We start from the raw sequence: 24236 nt of genomic DNA, 5'->3' as shown, positions 1-24236 counted from the left end.
ATTGCCAAATACTTAGATTAATCCATGTTCCATGACTTTCATGGAGCACATTTATCACTTGGATGGCATTGATAGACTTCTATTAGGGTCTTCCTTCTCTTGATATTTTCCTCTTAAGATACTATAACATTGCAGATTACTCCCTTACAGCGGAAGGTTAGGTGGAAGTTCCTGAACTGCACAATTGAATGAATATCTCCTTTACACTTGTATCGAGATCCAAAAAACGCTGCTGGACCTGTTGTTTGAGCTCAGAAAATATATCTACTTTAAATTCGTGTGAGAATGGAGCTTTTGCTGCTTGTCTTACCTTTAGATCTCTCAGAAAGTATATAAAGCACCTTGACGTTAGTTTATGATTCACTGTTAGTTGCCATCAGAATTGTTTTACTGTGGTATGTTTCACATGTAAGCACTGTTTTGCAGGCTTCGCCTCCAGAGCTTCTGATTCACTAGAATTTGCATTTGTAATGATAGTCAGGTGATGCTGGTGCAGGAGTGAGGGCCACCCTTTGAGAAGTATTGCTTTACAGCTCTCCTTGAGTCTGGAGCTTTCCCGTGAATCCCAGTGAATGAATTCCACATACAGCAGGAATAACTATTTTCAATTTTCTGCATTGTTTCAATTTTGGGTTGAATTTCATTACAAAACCTTATCAAGCCTGCAACAAAAGTTAAATTCCAGAGCCATTCAGTACTCTGTAATAGTGATTGAGGGCATTTCTTCTCATTCAGAAAAATCTCAATATCAGCTTTGATCTCAAAAACTCACAATAAAACTACCACTGCTTAGCCAACAAACTGTTGTGTGAGAGGGCAAATCAGAATATTCACCTTCTATATCTGACAAAAAGGAACAGAACTGATGATGTTAGATGAAGTTCGCCCTTGACACTGCTAGTTCAATAACAGAAGATTGAATCATATGTATTCCACAAAGTACCTGCTGATGAATAATGCAGTAAATAACCATAGATTTTAAACACTTCATTTTCACAAGCTTTGTAAATTTGACTTTCTTTTTGCTCCACACATAGTTTTACCACCACCTGCTGTAATACATCTTAGCAGATTCTACTTCAGGTTTCCCTGAATTCATGTTTTCTTAACTTCTTAGAAAATAACCTTGTCTGTTCCATGCAGACTACTCATAGAAACCAACTCTTCAATCACTTCAACGTTGGCATTGACTCATCAAATAAATAACAATAACTAGGCAGTAACATCTGTTGACTCATCAAGAGCCAAGGAAAACCACTCAGAATCATTTGCCTTGGTTTTTTTATTGACTAATGATGTTGCTCCCAATATTCTCAATTCTTTGAGCAACTGTTCTTGCCAAAAAGCTAATATAATAGTCTTAAGCAAGTTTACTTTGGACACATTTCTTCAGCTGATGAGTCAAAAACAATTTAATTAACTCAACATTGGTAAAAGGCTTTCCTTGCTTGACTAACGAATGAGCCACTCAGAAACTTACTTTGGCTGCAGCTTTATTTTCATTTTTTTATTTCTGTAAAGAAATTCTGCTGTGATGAGATACTTTGTTTTAAATTTTCTCATTTTTCTGGCCACTTCATTCGTATGATTTGAGAATACTATGATGAATGCTTAGTCTGGTAATTCCAACATATGTAATATTCTTTCCGAGCAGTGATGGTGTCATTGCATGTTAAACTCAATGCTTCACCATTTAATTCAATAACAAAATAATCCATATGCCTCTGTACCTTAAACACATCACACTTGAAGTCCACTTTTCTCTTGTTTTGTTCCAACATTATGGATATGTAATGTACTGGTAATAATTTAAAAAGATTTTTAAAAAATAAATTTAAAAAATTTTTTAAATATTTTAAATATTTTAAAATATTGAGTATGACAACATGTGTGGCATTCAAAGTGCTGGTAGCAATAACTGTACCACTGCAATTTGTAATGTGCCAAGCAGCAGTGCAAAATGTGGAGAGCATCACGTAGGTCTTTGTTGCTACTATTCAACTCTTCCACTCGTGTCGAAGCCACCATAGGCATATAAGTGAATGTGTGTGGCCACATTCCAATAAAACTCTATTTCTGGACACTGAAATTTAAATTTGTAATTTTAAACATGTAATTTTCATGTGCCACAAAATATTCTTCTTTTGGTTTATTTATTATTGGCTGTTAGAAAATGTAAAAACCATTTTTAAGTTGCAGTTTGGATTTGGTTTGTGGACCGAATTTCAGTTCGTTAACCCAGGTTTGTTTATTCCTAATTTTGTAAGCCACATTCAAACTTGTTCTGAGCTTTAGTCTTTCTCATTTTACCATTTAGATGTTAAAAGTAAGAGCAGTATTTTATTGACTTAGAGAAAGCGAAACTTTTTACCGTAACAAGAATTTTAGATTTTTTTCTTTTTATTGACAATTAAGAATTGTATATATTTAAGGTACACAATTTGGTGATTTGATGTACATACACATTGTGAGAAAAATCACTACATCCAACCTAATTAGCATATCTGTCTCTTTGGAGAGTTAACATTTTTCTTTTGATGGTGACACTTAAGATCTACCCTCTTAGCAAATTTCAAGTATACAGGAGAGTATTGTTAATTACAGTCACATCGTTGTACGTTAGCTCTCCAGAACTTATTCATCATGCATAACTGAAACTTTGTACTTTTTGACAAACATCTCCCCATTCCCTGGTAACCACCATTATACTCTCTACTTCTATGAATTTGACTATTTTAGATTCCACCTAGAAGTGAAATCATGCAGTATTTGTGTTTCTGTGTGGTTTATTTCACTTAACACAATGTCCTCCAGGTTCACCCATATTGCAAATGGCAGGATTTCCTTCTTTTTAAGGCGGCTAAATAACATTCCATTTTACACACACGCACGCACGCACGCACACATTTTCTTTGTCCATTCATCTCTTGCATAGGTTCTTTCCATATCTTGGCTATTGGGAATTTTGAATAATGCTGAAATGAATGTGGGAGTGCAGATATCTCTATGAGATCCTGATTTCGTTTCCTTTGGATGTATAACCAGAAATGGGATTGCTGGATCATATGCTATTTCTATTTTTAACTTTTTGAGGAAACTCCATGCTGTTTTTCATAAAGACCATACCAATTTATATTCTTAACAGCAGCATACAAGGGTCCCCTTAATAAGGGAAAATATGTAGATTATCCATTAAAATTTGTAACCAAATGATCCGTTGTTACTAGCATTATCAACTGACTTAAATTTTTTAATAATTATTTATCTTAGAATTTTAGTAAGACAAATTATCTTCCCAGTGGCTAGTATTAAAGATATGTCCCTGACTCTGAGCATAATTAAAGGATCCTCTCTATTTATATTGCTCTGAAATAAGACCCTAAACAACAACACATTTAGCAACATATTTAGACGGTTAATATTCTTCCTTTCCTTTGGAGTGATGAATTTTGAGCTAATATGTAGCAAAGAAAAACTGGTTTCTTTGCAGAAATATTTTTTTAATTGAATACAATTCCCTGTGCTATACAGTAAGTCCTTGTTGTTTATCTGTTTCATATATAATGGTGTGTTTATGCTAATCCCTCCCCCCACCTTCCCCTTTGGTAACCATAAATTTGTTTTCTCTATCTGTGAGTCTATTTCTGTTTTGTATATAAGTTTATTTCTGTCATTTTTTTGGATTCCACATATAAGTGATATCATATGATATTTGTCTTTTTCTGTCTGACTTCACTTAATATGATAATATCTAGGTCCACCCATATTGCTGCAAAGGGCATAATTTCATTCTTTTTTTCTGGCTGAGTAATATTCCACTGTATATGTATATACCATAACTTCTTTATCCATTCATCTGTTGATGGACGTTTAGATTGCTCCCATGTCTTATTATTGTAAATAGTGCTGTTATGAACATTGGGGTGCATGTATCTTTTCAAATTACAGTTTTCTATGGGTATAGGCCCAGGAGTGGGATTGCTGGATCACATGGTAAGTCTATTTTTAGTTTTTTAAGGTACCTTCATACTGTTCTCCATAGTGGCTGCACCAGTTTACATTCCCACCAGCAGTGTAGGAGGGTTCCTTTTTTTCCATAACCTCTCCAGTATTTATTATTTGTAGACTTCTGAATGATGCCCATTCTGACTGGTGTGAAGTGATACCTCATTGTAGTTTCAACTTGTGTTACAGAAGGATTTTTATTTTGTGGTGTTTCCCAGGAATTAACTTAGGGACTGAAAACTCGTATTTGCAAGTGTAATAATACCAACCAAGGAGAGTCAATAATAATTACATTTGATTACCATGAATATTATTAATGAGTGTTTGCCTTTTCATTTTTCACTTTAAGGTATTAAAGGCTGCCTATTGCTGACAGAGTAATTTTCATTTTCAAAGTCATATATCACACATTTATCAGTGTTGCATCCTAGTTGCCCCCCATTTAGCACATTTAATATCAATACTTCAGAAGAACTTCTTTTCTTTTAGCGACTCCAAAAATTTTGTCAGTGACCCTTGGCAGAACATGTGCCTCTGCCAAAACACTGTTCTAGCAGCTCTGTTTTTATAGGTGCAGCCTGGTTCTCCAGTAGCACATTAATGTCAATAAGCAAATGAGGTGATGATTGGCAGCCATAGCTACAAGTCAGAAGAGAAGAGATAAATTACTTTAATCAGAGATGATTTATTATATATTTTTATATACCTTTTATAAATGTAGAGAGAGGCCAAGACTTTCCCTTTGGCACAGCACAGTGTACTTAACATTTTTGCCTTTAAGTCTGAATTTTGGCTTAAATTTTTGAGCATGTGTATACCATTGAGGGCTTATTTGATTTTGAACGGAACAAGGCTATTATGACAAAAACGACATTTTCAGAGGAAAGGACGATATTTTTATTAATGTATTTGGTAACGTAAATTCGTGCAGTCTTAAGTATAAAATTTTCAAGAAAAAAATTTTAAATCGAAGCAGTCTTGTATGATCAGATAAATTACCCCAAAGATAAAATAGCTCTGTTACAAATGAGAATCTGTACAGACAACTGACTGAGATGTTTTAAATTTTATTTGTATAAAAGTGCTATTCAATATCTAATGATTTTTATTGTTCATATTACTCTGCACTTTAGAATAATAAGATAAGCTTGAGTATCTCATTAGCTCACTTTCAAAACTGATCATTTCAGGACACTGCTGAATATAATGGAAGGTTTGGGTAAATAGGTTTGTGTCACAGTCTCTATGAAATTAGATGAGAATAAGCCTGGAAGATAAGCTGTCATCTACGTGCTGAACACTAACAAGCCATCCTCATGCTATGAAATGACATCACCTCGGGTGCATTTTAAACTCTGAAATTACATGAGTCTGCAATTAAACTGTAAATTGCATTCACACTGTTATTTACTTCCTTATACTTTCTCAGTAATTACCCCAAATAATATTTCTTTACTTAAGGTTTGTTTAGTTTATTTAAAACAAACCAAAGTCTGATACAGGATTCTCCTACTTTGATTAATAAGGTATCCTGGACTATGGTATTTGCTTTTTGCAGAAGCCAATTCCTTCATTACGAGTTAGCTCCGAAGTTGTCCCACAGTTCTTAGTCACACCTGAACTACTTTCAGTGAGCTAGAATGGAATGAAGGACACAGGATAAAACACATTCATCCATCCATTTAGTCAACAGTATTTACTGACAACAAAAATATATTGACATCTGTGTGCCAGGCAAAGACTGGGGAGGGGCACTGGCTTTACAGAATGTATATAAATAACCACAGGGTAGTCTTCAAAAATGGTTCTGTGCCAAGAAAAAATGTATGATGAACATAAGCATAGGATACAATGGATACAAAACTTCGGACGTTTAATAGCTAATGGACACTGTGAAGGTGGGATAGAGTTAAGGTTTGTAGTGGTTGCCAGTTTTCTGCAGAGTACCTGTGAATATTTCTTGGAAACTTTAGTTTTTCAGAGCACAGTTTGGAAAATGCTGCTAAGCAGCATTACATGGTGTATTATAAAAAGTATTCACATGGTGCGGGAGGGGATAGCTCCGGTGGTGGAGTGCATTTCCTGGGTTCAAGTCAGATTCAGCCATCTATTTTTTAATGTTTGGAACACTAAAGTACCAAATTTTAAAAAGGTGAAAATTTAAGCCTACATTGATAAATATTTAAACATCAACTCTCTAGTGGAAGGGGAAACGCCTTGATTTGTAGTGCTTTCCAATTTTCGTTTTGTAAATTCTCCCCCGTGACTGATCTCAGTCTATCAGTGTGAAGTCCCTCAGTGCTGAGTTGGGATGAGATGCACACACTGTGCTCTTCTGAGTTGATGTGAACCGGCTGCAGTTTACCACTGCAGGATGACATTATTAAACACTGATCTCATAATTTCTGAGAAATAGGCATTATAAGCTATAGCTAGTTTTCCCACAGAGGTGGTGTTACCTGTAGTCAAGTGGTCCTTCAAAATCTATGAAATTCTTCCTCAACATTGAATACATTGAAAGAATAAAATTTTAAAATACTTTTTGAAACTAATATCCAGTAATCATTAGTAGGAGAATTAAGGATATTAAGAAGAAAAACTTCGAAAAAACTCACAAGGAGAAGCAAGTTGCTTTTGTTAATGTAAAACCAACACTGGTCATGTAAATTGATAGAACGTTGTGTTTGTGGGATTATAATTTTAAAAAACATTCCTCTGTATTTCTATGGGCTTTGAAAATTATATCCCCAGATAAATTGTGACATTTCCTTTCTGCATGTTGGTGCAATTTTACATTACGAAATTGTCATGTAGATTAATTACACCTATTTTCCAAACACAAATGACCATAACTCAAGTGCCTACCTATCATATACTGACCTCTGAACTATGTGAAAAACATTCTGTCACTAATGTATATGCAGGCACATTGATAAGATATTTACACATTTTTTATAACAAAGATTCTTGGCTTGGGAACCTCAGAATTTTTACTTTTGATGTTTTTCTGCCTCAGGTACCAGATTTTTGTTCCGGATATGGAAGCATTTGTGTGCAAGCTTTTGTCAGGCTACAATGAATAACAACCTCAAAAATGTCGATGGCTTTCAGTAACAGATATTTCTTACTCATGTGGCAAGTTGGCCTCTGTGGGTTGGTTGCTGTGGCTGTCCTCCAGGATGCAGTTCATGTTCAGGTCTGCCCCACCAGGACCCAGGCTGAAAGAGAAGGCCCTGCCTGGGATATGCCCTTGTAGTGGCAGAGGGCACTGATGCAGGAGAACTGGCAGCAACATGAAGTGCATCCAAAAGTGTCTAAGTAGGGGAGGGTATGACTCAGTGGTAGAGTGCATGCCTAGCATGCACAAGGTCCTGGGTTCAATCCCCAGTACCTCCATTAAATAAATAAAAAATAAATAAACCTAATTACTCCCCCGCAAAAACAAACAAGCTAAAAGTGTGTAAGTAGATATACTGCTCATCAAATCTGTTCATATTCTGTTGGTCAAAGCAAGTCCTGTGGCCAAGCCCAGTCACTGGGCAACAAGGCTATTTATCCTGGAGGGAGCCATGATGAGTCATAGCCAACAGTGTTGGGAGCAAATAATTCTGAACAATGATACCACAATGTACCACAAATATTGGAGCTCACTGTGAGCAGCCAAAGTATGCCAAAGTCACATGAAAGGAAATAATATCTTGACTTTCAAAAAAGGAATTTATTACTGATTTCGCTGGTTTAGGGTCAGGATTTTTAGAAAGAGCCTCACAATTTGTATTTCATTTTTTTTTAATAAAAAGATTTTACCAAATACCATTATCACCTAATTCTGTAGGAAATAAAAAATAATTGTAAACTAATAGAAATGTTCCTAGATAAGTGATGGTGTAGTAACGGAAACAATAAAGGGGAAACAGGAGTCACGAGGAGTTCATGATCTGGACTGTGCTACTGTGAGGCTGTTAATGTAATTTTTCTGAGTCAATTTTCTCACCTGTAATGTAAGAAAGTTGTTCCACAAGCTTCCAAAGGTCATTCTTACTATAAAGCTCTCATTCTAATGCTATCTTATTGTCATCTCATTAACAAAGCATATCATTCTGAATTTTTATTATAGTTTGACTCATTGTTTTTCTTAGAATTATGACAGAGCAATGGAATTTTAATTTTCTTTTATTCATATAGAGCCCTATTTAAAGATGGATTTGAGATAAAGTAATAGAATGCAATCCTCCTTGTTTTTATCTTAATATTTAAACTAATACTATTCTGTTACTCTGAGATTTGCTGGTATAAATATCATATATAGAAGAATCATCTGGGAGCTTGTTTAAAATGTAAATTTCCAATCCCCAAACCCCTGGAGATTCTGAGACTAGAGAGAACCCAGAAAACTACATTTTTAACAAGCACCCCTGTTGTCCAAACCAGTCTAAGCAGTACAGACCTTATAAATTATTTTGGTAATAGTAATTTTTTAAAAACCCACATACTGGGATACTATATACTTAGCATAATAGTTTAAAATTAGTTCTTAATACCATACTTATGTTCTTTATTTGCTGTTTGTATTTTTGTCTTCGTGAATTTAATTTTTTTTTGTTACCACCTTTAGTGTGTGAGACTTCTGTAAGTGATAGAATTATATTCATACATAAATTTTAGAAATGCACAAACCAAAATATCTTAATATTCCTTTGAAGTAGAAGTGCTTTGATAAGCATGAGCCTTCTGCAAGTGCGTACAGGGTTGATCCAGCTCAGAAAGAAATAGTACCACAAAATGAAATACTCCAATATTAAGACTACTGGTGCATCTTTATATCCAGTCTCCCTGCTTCTTCCTGTTTCCTTTCAACCTAATCTCCACATCCATATACTTCTTTTAAAATGTACTCATGTCATGTCATTTCTCTGCTTAAAATCCTCCGGAATAAAACCCAAAGCCCTCATCCTATGGAATCTTTTCTCCTTAGCTGCCCGCCTCCCCCTCTCCCCCAGCATCTTGCTCCTTGATGCTCTTCCCTATATATCTCACTTTCCCGAGATCTCTGCTCAAATTTTGCCACAGTGAGGTCCTTACTGACCACCCAAAATAAAGCAGCACCTTCTCTCCCACCCGCCAGTCCCTAGCCTGTCTGCCTTGCTGTATGTTTGTTTATAGTCCTATTATGACTATAGCACTTCTGACTATTTGACAGACTGTGGAGTGACTTATATCCACCCCTCTATCATTCTTAGCTCTATAAGCACAAAGACTGCTTTGTTCACTGCTAAGTCTCCAGGGCTTAGAATAATACCTGACACACAGTAGGTCTTCAATAAATATTTGTTGCAAAAATATTGGAGATTATCCAGTTTGGCTGCTATCTAGTACAAGGCAAGACCATTAAGACCCAAGTTTTATAAAATAGGCAATGGTTTTAAAGGCAGTTTTATTTTCTCTTAATTTCCCATCTATTGTGAAAGTCATTTTAATTTATGACTTTCAGATTTATCATCTCTTTTGCAAACTCTCTTCTTTCCATCTTTTTCTAGTCTATTTTTTAATTATGTGTGATACTTTAGTTAGAATGGTAGCAATTTAAAGTTGATATTTCATTTCAACAAGTTTTAATTACTTAATTGAAATATGAAACTCCAACTATGAATTCAGTGTTGGTGAAAGGCACCCGATTTACATTCCCATAAAACTGAGCACTTAGCTTCCTGTGATGCATAACCAGGATAGGTATGTGAATGGGTAATAGCATTCAGAATTTCCTCTGAAAACTAGAAACCTTCTTGATTAAAAAACAAAGACGGTAATTTATTCTTCAGCATCTTCTGATACATGCCCTTTAAAACCAGCACGTATATTGGTAGAGGTTTTTATGCCATAAAAATAGGCTGATTGGAAAAGAAATGACATTACATAAACCATAGGTCCAAAGCACTTTGAACACTGACAGGAAAAAACATGTTGAAATGTTTACAGAATTGTAATTAATTAAATTTTTTACAACATTTTTAGTAAAGTAAGATTAAAACAGTCCACTTATTTGGATGTTGTCCCCCTCCCTGGCCTGGTCACTTACTGCCTGGTCTGGCACCCAGAAATGCCCTGTGTGCCAGGACACTGTCAGCTAGGAAGGTCTGGGTCACCTTACCAGCTAAAAGAACCTGGCGCAGCCAGAGGTGCATGCTAAAGGCTGAGGGAAGACAAAAGGGCGGTGGAAGGAAGTTGTCGTGACCACCCTCTGCAACCACGTGACCAGTTATAGAAACTAGGACTGAAGTTGTCATGCTTACTTTCTTCTTATTTTGTTACGAATGTGGTTGTGTGTGTGTCTGTATAGCAGATATCTTTGTTTTCTTTCTTCTCTTATCTCCTTGTCAGATAGTATAAGATGTCCTGTCTTTATATCATAGAAATATCACCAACTTTATATCACAGTGTTTAAGTTACAGGATATCAGGAAGAGTAAACATCGTCTAAGCACTTTGTGTTCTCTTCTGGAGAAAGGTTTAGTGCGTTTTTGGCTGTTTGCAGAATAGGTGTATCATATCAAGCGGAACTGTGACCTTCTTATTATCTTTTTTTGGAGATGAAGTATCATTTCAGGAGAATAAGTATGGATGCCAAGTTGACAAGCAGTGCACTTGTGTTGGTTAATTTTATGTCAGCTTGGCACTAGGGAGTGCCCAGATTTTTGGTCAAACGTTATTCCGAGTGTATTCTTTGTGTTTAGATAAGATTAACATTTAAATCAGTAGAGATCCAGTAAAGCATAATGCCCTCCCTAATGTAGGTGGGCCTTAGCCAGTCAGTTCGAGGTCTGAATAGAACAAAAATTTCTCCAGCACACTGCCTTCAGATTTTCTCTGCGGCGCCAGCTCTTCCGTGTTCTCCAGAAGACTGCCTTTGGGCTCGAACTGGAGCACTGGTTCTCCTGGGTCTCCAGCCTGTCAGCCCACCTTACAGATTTTGGACTTTCCTGCCTCCACAATCCTGTGAGCCAATTCCTTATAATATTGTATAAATACATACATACATATAGACATACATATCCTTCCTCTGGAGAACCCCGACTAATCTAAAAAAGCTTACAACCTACGTATTACATATAAGAAAATAGAGACTTTTTTAACTGGTTTCAAAACGTTGTGTATGTACTGATAAAATGTCATATGATCACTCAAAGCTAACAGAAGTTTGCATTACATATACTTTTCTATTACCATGTTCTTGCCTCCCGTACAAACATGTACTTTATTTTTTAATAAATATCATTTTGGTAGCACATTTGCTTCTTTATGAACTTGAGACCCAGAATATTTAAATTCCTTTCTCACAGACATTTTTTTATAAATTCTGTACATTAACATAACACTGATGCACAATTAAACCTATATTCAACTTTGTATGTTACCAATAATAGTAACATAATTTATTTCTTATAAAATAGTAGAAAATGTTTTTGTTGTATATGGTGCTACCTAATACCTGTAGACTGAACACAAGTTAGGAGGAAAAATAAAAATCAGATTTAAATATTTTGGCTTCTATAGACATTAAATCAATTGCATATGAAATTGGGCCACAGAAAAAAAGTACAAAATTATGAAATATATCTTCAGAATCATTTCAGAAACTTATGTGAATTATTGGGGCTTTGCAGAACAGTTTATAAAACAACATACAAGAAATTAGAGTATAGCATTAGTAGTCTTCTTATAAGGAAAAAAAAGCAATTTTTGAAGTTCCTTCAAGGACAAAAGATAATGGATGTTTTTATAGTTTGCATCTGGACTAAATCTATTAGCATCATTAGTAGTAATGTATTCCAGAAGCCATTTAATGTAATTATGCAGATAATATTTTTTCGTTAAGAATGTTGTGGAATTTCAAATAAGTACATTTTTTAGATGAAATCTTTTAATCTTCTAAGAGTAGTTTCCTAGAAAGGTCTATTACCTCTATAGTAAGAAATAGGGAAACTGTAGGGTGAGACAACCTTCTCTTCTGTAACTCACTTAAATATTGATATAACCTATTTCTTTAAGTTGCTAAGTCATGATAGAAGAGAAAAAGAGCTCTCCAAGTCGCCTTACTTTTAGGTCATAGCCAAGAGATTATTAAAATATAAGTATTACTGTACTCAAAATATACTGATTATAGTAGACATTTTTAATTTTATTTCTTTGGCTTATTCAAGCCACATTTTAACCCTTCCTAAACCACCACCTTGACTTTCTTTGGGAAAACTCGGACTTTCAGGACATATGATTTGGATGCAGCTCATTCCTTGGTTTTAGAAGTTGGCATATGAACTCAGAACTGACCGGAGCATTGCAACCCCTCCTTTATGCACACGCGCATGCACACAAACACCCCCCCACACACATACACACGGATACATTGTTTAAAAGATGGACAGTGAAACTAATTCTGGGCCTCAGGTGGAACTCTCCAAGCTGGGGCTCCTTGTAGTACAGAATACAAACATAACTTACATCATCAAGCCAGAACTTCCGGTCACCTGGCCAGGCTCAGTGCCAGGAGATGAAGAGAGCCCAACTCCATCCTGAGGATGCCTTCTGCCCTGCCCCGGAATTGAATCATTTCAGAGATGTTATGTTGCTTGATCCAATAAATTCCCTTTTCTTGGTTTATCTTTGTTTTTGTTATGATTTTGAGGCTGTTAAAAGCTGGTTAGTTAGTTGCAAATGGAACAGTCCTAATCATCCTATCCTACTATTTTGAAGAAAGTATTCTTATAAGCAACCCCTCCTCCCACCCATTTCCTATAAAGAGCAAGTTCCCTTTGTCTTTTCCATTTGTTCCCTCCGTAAAGTACCATCCCACTTCTTCCTGCCAGATCACATCTTCTCACTTTATTAAACACTGCTCAATCATTTTCTTATCTTACTCTTTCTAGCTTTGAATTCTCCTCCAACTTAGAATTCTAACTGAGCCAGCTTACACATACCATCCATCTGTTTTTGTTGTTCCGGAAATTGTATGTATTTCTGTACTTGGATTATAAACTCCTCATGGCAAATATAAATAATACTGATATCAGAGGAGTTCAGGGTCCCCCACATATTTAGCAGTAAGTACATGTCATTGGGACTAGCTGTGTGAAATTTTTCAGCAGTATGAAGTCTCCATTCACATTAGACTTACCTTGGAGGACTGTGAGTTGGGCAGGCATGGCACCCCAAGAACTTTCAAATATTTAGTTTTACTGTGATGCAGAACTGCGAAGACTTCCCTTTGTGGACATTTTCTAATGATTTCACCTTACTGTGCAAATGTGCCTGACCTATAGCACAAACCCATTCTCAGCTGACTTTCTTTCAGATATTTATTGCTGCCTTGTAACCACCCCAAAATGTCTGGCTTAAAACAACAATGATTTCTCATTTCTCGTGATTCTGTGGGTTGTTTGGGCAATTCTTCTGTTCTTGTGTGAGCTCACTTGTGGCTGCATTCCACTAACTAACTGGCGGGGCTTGAGTCCAGCCAGGACTTGACGAGAGGAGTGGCAAAACCTTATAGCAGAAAGGGTGCGGGATGGGGGCTCTTGTGTGACCATCTTTGGAAATAATCTACTTCACTCTTGTTTTTATTTATAATGGAGAAAGAAACCAGTGCACTTTTAATTTCCAAATCCTCTTGATATATTCAATAGACTCCTTCCTGAATCATGTTAACACTTATAAAAGTACTCAAAGTGAAAAATGATGCTTTTTATTGGGAAGAAAGTATTTCTGAAGGGGCAAGTACTAGGACACAGAATTATTTATAAGTACACATATATGCTAGTCTATTTTCTTTGGCTTATATATACAGCTAAGCTGACCATTTGTAAAATATGTAAGTTTTGCTCTTATTGAAAAAGGCAAAACATAAGTATTGTCATTACTACCCATTCTGCCTTTTACTGTCCTCTATAGAGCTTTATTTTTTGAAAACGTAACTGGTTTAGAAGAGCCATACAGGGCTTTGCACCAATATATTACAGTATGTAAGTCTGGGAAGTGTAGCAGTGTTACCTGAGATACCTTTTGCATTGGAGATATTTAATATTTTTCTATGAAATGTGATGTATTTAAAAGTTTTATATCATTTATACAAAGTTTTAAAACATGAAAAACTGAAAAATAAAAATACATGTGTAAAAATAAGTAGAAAAATATTTAAAAATTAAATGGATGGCAAAACTAAATTCAAGATGGCGGTTACCTCTGGTGGAGAAGCAAGGACGAAGCCATCAGGGAGCCGTAATGGAGGGGAGGGGAGAATAACATATTGGCAACGTTTTCTTCCTTAAGTGGTATGATGGGTTTAAAGGCATTTGTTATATTTTTCCTTAGATATTTCTATATGAAATACTGCAAAATAATAAAGAGAATGTTATCCTTTACAGTTATCATCTGATTAAGATAGTACTCAAATCTATGCTACTTGAAACTCTCTGAGAAATTTTTTAATTGGTTTCCGAAATGTTGCCTCTCTATACATGATTCAGATAATTCAGCTCCTGTGCATTATCACTTCATAATACCTTTTTCTCTTTTTTCCAAATTAATTACTAGCAGAGAGGAGATAGCACCCAGAAGCTCCTCCACTGTCCACATACATCTTCTGACTCAGAGCCAATAGCCTACCAGTCCACTTAGTTGCCCCTGAGAGGTTTTTTATATGGTATATTTTGTAAAATATTGCAGGGATTGAGGTGGGCTGTGAATAGTATGTCTGCATCTGAAAAAAAAAAAAAACAAATGGGAAAGGACTCCAGAAAACTTTAATTCTTGTAACATATTAGGGCTACATCTGATTCTGACAAACGTTGCATAAATAGCTTCTCATTCCCCCACCCCCACAAGATTCCCAAAATATTAATCTCTAACAAACATTTTGATGTGAAAAGTTCTTTTCGGAATACTACTTACGGAGCATCCAAGAAAAATCAAGGTCCTCTGGTGAGCTTGGTTTTAAATGAGAAGTGGAAAATAGAAGCATGGTAGGTTGACCGCGGTGCACAAAGACGAAGAGAAGTGGCATGGAAGGCAGTTCATACGCAGCCCTTTCAGCCAGGCAGTCTCAGTTCCTTTATACTATATTCAAGACAGTATCTATATATTTTATTCCAGTGGCCTCTATTCAAATTGCCTGCCTTTCCTCCTACCTCAAAGTCATCCGCTATACCATTCCTATCATTGGAAGCCTAGGAAATCTTACAAAGGGGTTTCTGCACTTTAATTGGGAAGCAGTATTAAATGTAAACAAATATATTATCCGAAATCTAACCTCCTATAGTTTCAGCTGACTTGACATGTTGAATAAGGAAAGTTTAATGTATCTCTAAATTTCTTTAAAATAGACTCCTTTCTTTAACTCCCTTGGAAGCAGATAAAGATGTGGATGAAAATACGTGGTAGAAGAGACATGAAAAAAAGAAGCGATATGGCCCAAGCTGGCCTCCTTCTGGAAAGTTACAGGAAGCCTGGCTGTGGTCCTTCTGTAAAGGTCTCTCAGCCAGTAGATGCCTCCTACTACGTATGAAAAATATGTGGCCTCTTATTCATGTTCATTCTCTCTTCTTTCCTAGTCTCTACAGCTCAGTTACAGAGACATCATTTAGGAAAGGGCCTTGCATATGGTAGGTGCTTATCTAAAAATGTCCTGAATTGATATTAAGTTGATTTTACTAGGGTCTGCCTTAGAGGTAGGTCCAACAAAAGATAAATGTTACTGAGAAACCTGCTATCCTGATATCTTCATTAGACTCTGTGTGTGTGTGTGTGTGTGTGTGTGTGTGTGTGAAAGAGAAAGGGAGAAACTAGCAAAACTAGCACACCTGCAACTGAACACAATTTCTGCAGTTCCCCTTGGTTCCCATTTCTCTATCCTTGTCCATCTGAGTCCCCTGATGTAATCATGGTTTCCCCATTCTTCCTCTCTGTTTTCCAGCACCATCAGATGCTATCTTTTTCAGACTTCTCTGACCACTTGGAGTCAGGACCCCTCCCGCAGACCCCCAGCTAACCTCCCTGCTTTCCGTCCTCCCTAACCTACTCAATGCATTTCCTTCCTGAAGCATGGTTTTCATCGGATCACTCCTCTACAGTGGCTCTTAATTGCCTTTTGAATCTAATTAAAACTTCTTCAAGATCCTCTACTAATTAACTCCATAGCAGGCTCCCTTAGCAGCCTTCTTAACCGGGTGCCGGCTCCTTCCTCCTGGCCCAGGGACCAAACCAGCTCATCCTCTGCCTTTTCCTTCTTCCCAGCCTCACCGGTTGCCTCCTACTTAAGAGGGTCCACTCCACTTCTTTCTTGCTTCTGCCAAAGCACTCCCTCTTTTTAACAAAAAAGAGCGCTAAATTACCTCTGCCTTCCAACTTTGATTATTCCAACTAAGAATCCTAATCGATGGAACTTGTGTTTATCGTTTGGGAAACGCGTGTGTGCTCATGTCACGACATGACCAGTGCCCACACAGCTTGGCTCAGGAACTCCACCCATTTGGTAGAAGTCCTGCTGTCCTTGGGCTAGTGGTCTGGCTTTTCCTGCAAGCAGGTGAAGGTGCATCTGGGGTGTAATCCTTGGCTCCCGCTGGTAACTGTCCTGGTGCCCTCCCGCTCCCCTTCCCCGTCTGCAAGGCGCACTGCCCTTGGGGACTTCGGCAGCCTCGGCAGCCCCTGAGCCCCACCCCGCGGCGCGCCGGGACTGGGGACGCCTCAGGGGTCTCCAGGAGTTCAGAAGTAAACCATCTAGGCAGGAGCCGTTGGAGCGCGGCTGGAGCCTGGCCGGGGAGCCCACCGCAGGCCGCAGGTCATTTCCCGGCCAGGCCCCCTCCTCGTTTGAGCAAGGAGGCTTCGCGGGGTTACGGGGGTGCGCGATGCTGGGACCCCGCTGCTGCGCTCCGCATGGCGGCTCTGGCCCCCGACCGATAGCCTATCGCCTACCCACTTGAACTCCTGGGGAGACAAAGTGTGTAAAACTTGGCCCTGATCCAGCCCCGGCCTCCCCTGCATTGCCAACAAGAAGAGGGAAGCAGCCCTGGAGCGGCGGGGGCCGGTTCCTCGCTCGCCTGCACTTCGGGCGCCCGGGGCCTGCCCGCACCTTCGGGTCTCCCGCGGGGACTCGCGCGCAGACTCCGTCTCCCCTGCGCGCGGGACCCACACCCGTCCCCGGCTCCCGAGCGGCGGGGCATTGCCCAGCTCCTCTGCCCCAACCCCTCTGCCCCAGCCCCTGCCCGGCTGCGCGCCCCAAGGGGTCTTCCTCCCACTGGCAAAGGGAGGGACTGGCCGGGCCGCTCCGGCTCCGCCAAAGTGGCGGAGGGTCCCCCCAGGTCGGTAGAAAGGACTTCAGGGTGGTGGGAGGACGCTCTGAGTGGGATGGGACCCCCTGAGCGGCTGAGGGTAGCCCAGAGTGGGGACCGTTTCTGTCACAGAACCTCTCCGGGCGACTCTGGGGTGTCGCAGAGCGCCTGTTGGATCCAAACCGTCTTTATTTCCAAGCCCAGGGAATGGATGCGGCCCTTCAGGGCTGGAGCTGTCCACAGGTGGGAAGCCTGTATCGATCCGCGATAAGCTGCTGGTGGTTAGTGCTCTTGTTGCTGCGGCTGCTTTCTGTGTGTGTGATTGGTTTTAAGTGTATGATCCCAGGATTACCTTCTTGACTAATGCAGGCTGCTATAAATGACACCCAGAGAAGGACGCTATAAACGTCAAGAGGTTGTAAGATGTTAAAGGCATGGAGTGGTTTGCAGGAGTACTGGGCTAGCCCTGGCATCACAGCAGAGGTACAATCGCTTTGGTTGCTGGTATGCGGCGCCAGAGGCCCTAATGATGGTTTTAGCTACAAGCCAGGGCCTGAACATATTAAATGCAAAAAAAAAAAAAAATCCCATGCAGCGACAGCCTGGTTCTAAAGCTAATCAGAATCAGTGGTGTCTTTCCTGGATAATGCAACTGAGACGGCCATCCCCGCATTTCTCTTTCCCCACACTGGTAGACATAAAGCTGCATCATTATTTTTAAGTTAAAAACATTTGCTGGATGGTCACAGCGGAGGCCTCCACTGGAGTTGGCAACAACACTTCACACTGGACTTACACTTTATATGCCTTCATGGACATTATTTCATGTGAACCTTACTTAAATCCTGCTGGAAAGAAAGAAGTGGTGTTAACCATATTCTGAACACGAAGAAACTGAGGTTTGGAGGCATCAGCTGACTCCACCAGGTTGCTCACATGGAAGTGCAGAGCTGGAACACAAATGGCAGGGGCTCTGACTGCAGGCCCAGTTCTAGCTCCATCAGCTTGGCCCTTATTCTCCTCTTCTACCTTCTTGTCATGTTACTTGGGAGAAGGCAGAGGGAGAAATCACCATTCATGATGAAAATGGCCTGTTGCTTGGGAAAGGGACTAACTCACTGGGCTCTGAGGGAAGCGAAGTTCAGCTCTACATGCTGAACTGGTATCTTTGGTAGGTACTGGCGTGGGGGTGGGGGGAATGTTTTCCCTGTTCTGGAAGGTTCTTCCATGGACGGGTCTCTATTCAAGTTACAGATGGAAACTCTCTTTTAAACCCTAAAACTGAACAAACCTACTAGTAGGAAGAAATCACAGGTGAAACTTTGGTTAAGTTATAAGAACATTCACTGGGCTCCCCTTTTCCTGATAGTAACCGTTGCTTCTAGCCTGGTATTCTGGTCTTGATGCCTCGGAAAAACTGGGGCTTCTCAGGGAGAGTGAAGACTTGCCCACCACAGTCCAAACGTGCAAGAGCCAAGGACTTGAAAGAGGGGAGCGATTCTTTTCTCTTACCTTTGGGAACTTCTTTGGTGTAGAATGTATGGTCTTTCAGGACTCAATTTTTCAACTCCTTACTTAGGAACTAAGTAGTTTAGTTTAGAACTGGGTGTTTAGAAACCTATGTATGAGTCAGATGCCTAGAGTCACCTTCAGAAGTGTTTGGCTAGGAGGAGTTGAGGGAAAGAACGTAAAGTGAGGAGGCAGAGGAAGAAGAGGGGGAAGGAGAACTGGATCTTCAACAAAATGTTTGAACAGGTTAGGAGGCGGTAAAATCAAGAGTAATTCTGAGCCGGTGCCACTGTGGGGCGCCAAAGTTCTACTCGGCTAAGGCCTGCAGCCGTCTTGGGTGCGAGGACAGAGTCCTGGAGAACAGATGCACTGGGGGAAGAGAGGGGGGAGGAAGGAGGGAAGGGAAAGGAAAGGAGGGGTGGGGCTGGGGTGTCCTTTATTCTCCAGTTAAACCCTCCTGGGAGACTTTGTTACATAACAAGCCTGTGCGTGGAGGAAGAAGACTTTGTTAGAAAGAAAAAAGGAGGGTGTGAAGGGGGAAAAGCTCTTAGAGAGAAGAAAACCTCGGACCACTGAGCTGACCGAGGAGCAGATGCTCCTTTTCGCTTCAGAAATTCTTGGGCTTCTTCTCAAACTGGGGCCACGACTTCTCTTAAAGGGGGCGAACGCGGAGGGGAGATCGATTTGGAGAGGTTCTGCTCCCTGCCATCACACCAGCTACCCCGCCCAACCTCCCCGTCTCCCATCCCCGTTTGGGGGCTGCCGCCTCCGGGAAGCCGGGCCCTTTCTCCTCCAGGACGCCACGGGGTTGCCCAACTCCATCTGCAGCCCCGGAGGACTCCTCAGCCGGGATAAAGGGCGGCCTCCCCCAGCCCGCGAGCGCCCAGGATGTTCAGCCGTCAGCTGCCGGGAGGCGCTGATTTCATTCCCGCGCGGCTTTCGCTGCGGGCGGCGAGGGGCGGAGGGCGGGGGCTGGAGGGGCGGGGTGGGGGCGGGAGGCGAGAGGCGGCGGCGGCGGCGACTAGGGGAGGCTGAACGCCCCGGCCCCGCCAAGGTTTATTGCAACCCCGCCACCGGCAAAGGTTAGGAACGCGCATTTAGAGACGGGATAATCCGAGTTTAAATATTAACAGTAAAAGCAGAAGCGGTGGAATATTTACCTAGAAACTGAGCAGATCTCCTTTTGCCAGGGAAGAGCAGAGCTGAGGAGGCCGGGTTCCCAGGCCTGAGGCTCTGGTGCGGCGCTTCCCCAGGCATCACCCGGGCCGGCCGAGACCCATCTCGGGAGCTTCCTCGGATTGTGTTTAAGCGGGGAGGGCCGCAGACCCCCTAGCTTTGCCGAGTGGATTGGAGTCTGCGGGGCTCGCTCCAAATCTTCTGCTTTGTCATATTCTCTTTTAAGGGCCTCCCGACCAACAAAAGGTGGCAGAAAGTACGTTGGATCAATAGCAAAGATTGTTATTTAGATAACGAATTAATCTCCCTGTTATAATACTTTTTATAGTGAACTTTGCACCCCTTCCATAAGAAAGAGGAATTTAAAGGAAAAAAGTCTCAAACAGGATTAAGGTTTTAATTACAATTCCCTATCGAAATAGTATGTTTGATGAGCTGATCTTATCAATTAATAGTAACATTAAAGCTCAAGAAACAGATTCACGGAAAATATGCTTAAGGGCGTCTTTTCAAAGTAACCGCACGCGGGGAACTAGCGGGGCAGCAGGCCAGCGAGGCAGCGTCCGAGCAGATTTCGGACCCGCGTCTGCTTGGACTCGGCCAGTGCCGGGCGCGCATCTGGGACTCAGGATGGGGCGGGGGCGGCGGGCCCAGCTCTGGGAGACGTGGCCGCGCGGGTGGGAGGGAAATAGTAAATAACAGACGCCTCTTCCAAGCCGAGGCCCACATCAAAGTTGGGGCCCCGCAAGGGCCGTGCAGTTCACTGCGTTTGGGTCAGCGTTATATTCCAGGGGCAAATAAAGTAATTTGAGCATGCACCAACAGTTTTCCATAAAATACGAGTTAAAAGAAGTAATAGAACTAATCACTGTCTCCTCAAATCAAGTAGAAAACATTTCAATGCACTAATTAGAGTAATTAGAATAATAAGCCTCTGCCTATATGTGGTAAGACAATGTGTACAAACAACTTTATTTAATGTATACTGGTAATCAGCGATGCGTGCCTGCTTGAATGCTTAGCGCAATAAAACTACCCTCCGTCCGCCCAAACAATCAAATACAAATTAGTTTAATGATTGTGCCTGCTGAATGTCTTAGAAATCCACAGGCAGAGGCGAGTAAATAGAAGCATCCTTGTTTGCGTGCGTCCCCGCCCGGGCTGGCCGCGGGGCCCGGTGAGTGGCCGCAGGCAGGCGCGGCAGGAGCGAGCAGGAGGCCCCGCGCGCTGGGCGGAGGCCGGGCCGGGCGCCAGCACAGACCTGCGCCCCGCCGGAGCCCCTGCTTCTGCCCTGGCTGCATTCCCACCCTACTCGGCCAGCTTCCCGCCTCGGTGGCCCCGCCGCGCACCCCAGGCCTCAAGAGCCCCCGTCCCCCGCTGGGCCGCACCTCCTCCGGAGGCGAAAGGCCTTGCTGGAACTCCCAGAGCCCGTCTACAAGGGTTTTTAGAACTGAGTGATTTCCTCCAGCCAGGCGACCCCTCCCCTTCCTGGGGCCTTGGAGGACCAAGGGGGTCGTCCGCCAGGACTGCGAGTACCCACACCGCGGAGGAGAACCTCAGGCCTCAGGTTTGGAGGCCGGCCCCGCCCTGGCTCGCCGCCCTCTGCTCGGACTTGGGATGATGGGGCTCCCAGGTTCCCTTCGCTGGGGAACTGACTTTCCTCCTGTGTAGACGGAAGAGTGACTTTAGGCCCAGCAGGGAGAGATCGGTGTCCGGGGGTTTAGAGGCCAGTTTTCCTCCCAGTTTCAGCGCTTGGAGAGTTGGTTCCTCTCCACTGGAGGCAAGGACTGAGGTCAGGAGCAGCCACAAGTTTGATGGGTGGGAGCTGAAGGGAACACGCTCCAGAACTTCCCCCACCAGCTCTAGGCTCCCTCGCTCCATTTCTTGGCCCTCCCCACCTCCCCACCTCCCCACCCCCTCTCCCCCTCAAACAAACAAACAAAACAAACAGGAAGAGGCCAAATTATCTACTTCACAGGCAGCTAGCTGATCCTTTTTCCTCCCTAGTTTTCCTCCAGTTGCCTCCTCTGCCCTCTTCTCTTGGGGCACCCTCTCCCACGATTGCCTCTCTCATGCAGAAAGCAATGTCCTGGGCCCAACTTTGCAGGGTCGAGCGGAAAATCCGTGCAGGCAGAAAGCCCGGAGATTCACTCACTCCTGGACCCTCGACCCTCAGTCACCTCTGTGCCCCATTGCGTCTCTGCCCCGGCCACGGCGCGCCCCTAGAGGACCTCCCTAGAGAGGTCCCGCCAACTCGCCGCGACAATAACCAACTTTCCCAGGGGCGGCGGCGCACCCAGGGCATCTGCCCTCCTCCTGACCACCAGCTCTATCCTCAGTCTCGGATGGGCGGACCCACCCATCGGAGAGGGGAGTCGATCCCCTCCCCGCCCCCAGCGTCTCCGTGGAGATGGAGAGTGCTGGAATGGGTGAGAAGGTGCGGGCTGTCCACCATCCCGGTAAGAGTTTGGGCCTCCGAGCGGAGCCGCGGGAGCCTGAGGGTCCCCATCCCTGGCAAACACTCAGGGGGCAGTTCTGCGTCCTGGAGCGAGTCAGGGAAAGCCGGGCTTCTCTCCCTTCTGCCCCGTCCCTGCTCGGGCAGGCGGAGCGCCTGAACCTTCCTTTCCGCCGCTGGGCTTCCTGAGGTGGGGAGCTCGCAGCGGGGCTGGAGCACCTCCTGTGCGCCCGGGCCGAGCTGATGCTGGCGCGCAGCACACTGGCCCAGGGGCTGTAACAACTTGGAAGGAATATTTTCTTAGGGGAGCAAACAAACAAACAAAGTTGTGCATGTCAAATCCTTCTCTCCAGAATCGTGTGCTGTCGAACATAAAAATCCTCTGACAGAAGGAAATTTCTTAATAAGAGGAGGGAAGAACTCCCAACACTTTCTACAAGGATTTGCCCAACCGTAAAGCCCAGTGATTTACAATGGCTAATTTGTGTTAACAGCCCGCAAGAAACTTTTTCTTTCTCCCACTCTGCTGCCAAACTTTGGTCATATTTAGTTGTGTGTGGCTTCTCCCTCTTTCTTTTTAAACAACAAACCCAGAGGAAACTCTGGTGGGAGGAAAAATATATGTCCTAAATCAAAATGGATGCAGATTCAAATTTACTCCTCAGCGAGGTTTCCTGCCGCCGTCGTTCTGCACACCGCGAGTTAATCGTATACAATTTATAACAATCAAAATACCCTCCGTATTGCTCAGATGGGGTCCTAGAGCTCCCCTGTCTTTCTAAAATCAGTGACAAGTGAGTCTTTGTGGGGCATCTATTTTCTTCTTTTTTTCTAGATGACAGCTCCCCATTCTGAGAACAGAGAGCTGTTTGCCGTCAGCTACAGACCACTCCAGAGTCCAGGCTCTCCACCCGCGAACCACATATGGAAGTACCCCCCCACCCCGCCCAAATCCCAGACAAAGAGCTATAAAAACTCAGAAAGACGTGTAAGAAATGAACTTTAAGATATAGATGCACTTTTACTGGTGTATTAAATAACATTTCAGACATTAAAAAAAAAGAAATACATTTTAATGTTATCAACAACCAGAATTCTAGGAACAATAAGAGAGGCCAGGGTTGTTTTGATGGGATATGATATTGTTTCTAAAACCTCTAATAACTAAGCCAAGCAGAGTTGTTATTAAGGTAAAGGGAAAGTACTACATGATAAAGTTAATTAACTTTTTTTCTTAAAAATAAAAGGAGGAAACAAAATTCCTAGCTTCCCACCAAACCCAAGAACAATGTGAAAATATTCTGATTGTTTCTTTATCTCCATAACCAAGCAAAGCCTTAAGGAAAACTAAAAGGCTATTTTCTGGCACTCCTGTACCCCATCTATGTAAGGGACATTGAAATAACTCTGGCCCAAGTTCTACAAAGGTAGGCAAGTTTATTCCATGATTTGCTAGCTAAGTGGCAAGCCCTCGCCACTTCTGCACTATTTTCCATCCAGATTCAAATGATGGGAATAGGTACTAGGAACCCTGGTTCTCTCCTACCACCATTTGCCCCCTGTTAAGAGATTACGCATCACTGAAAAAGTAAACTTTCCTAAATAGAGAAAACATTTGTATAAATTTCAGCTGTACATCCCACTTAGTCATATTGTCAAGGTTCATTCATAGGACTTCAAGATGCATCTTTTTTCTTTTCACTGTCCCATTCGCCTCACTGAAATATACAAGCAGACCCGAAGAAACACTTTTACCTTTGACCCTCACTTCACCAT

Source organism: Vicugna pacos, chromosome 8 (assembly GCF_048564905.1).
Source record: "Vicugna pacos chromosome 8, VicPac4, whole genome shotgun sequence".
Taxonomy (NCBI): Eukaryota; Metazoa; Chordata; class Mammalia; order Artiodactyla; family Camelidae; genus Vicugna; species Vicugna pacos.
This window is presented reverse-complemented; position numbering follows the sequence as displayed.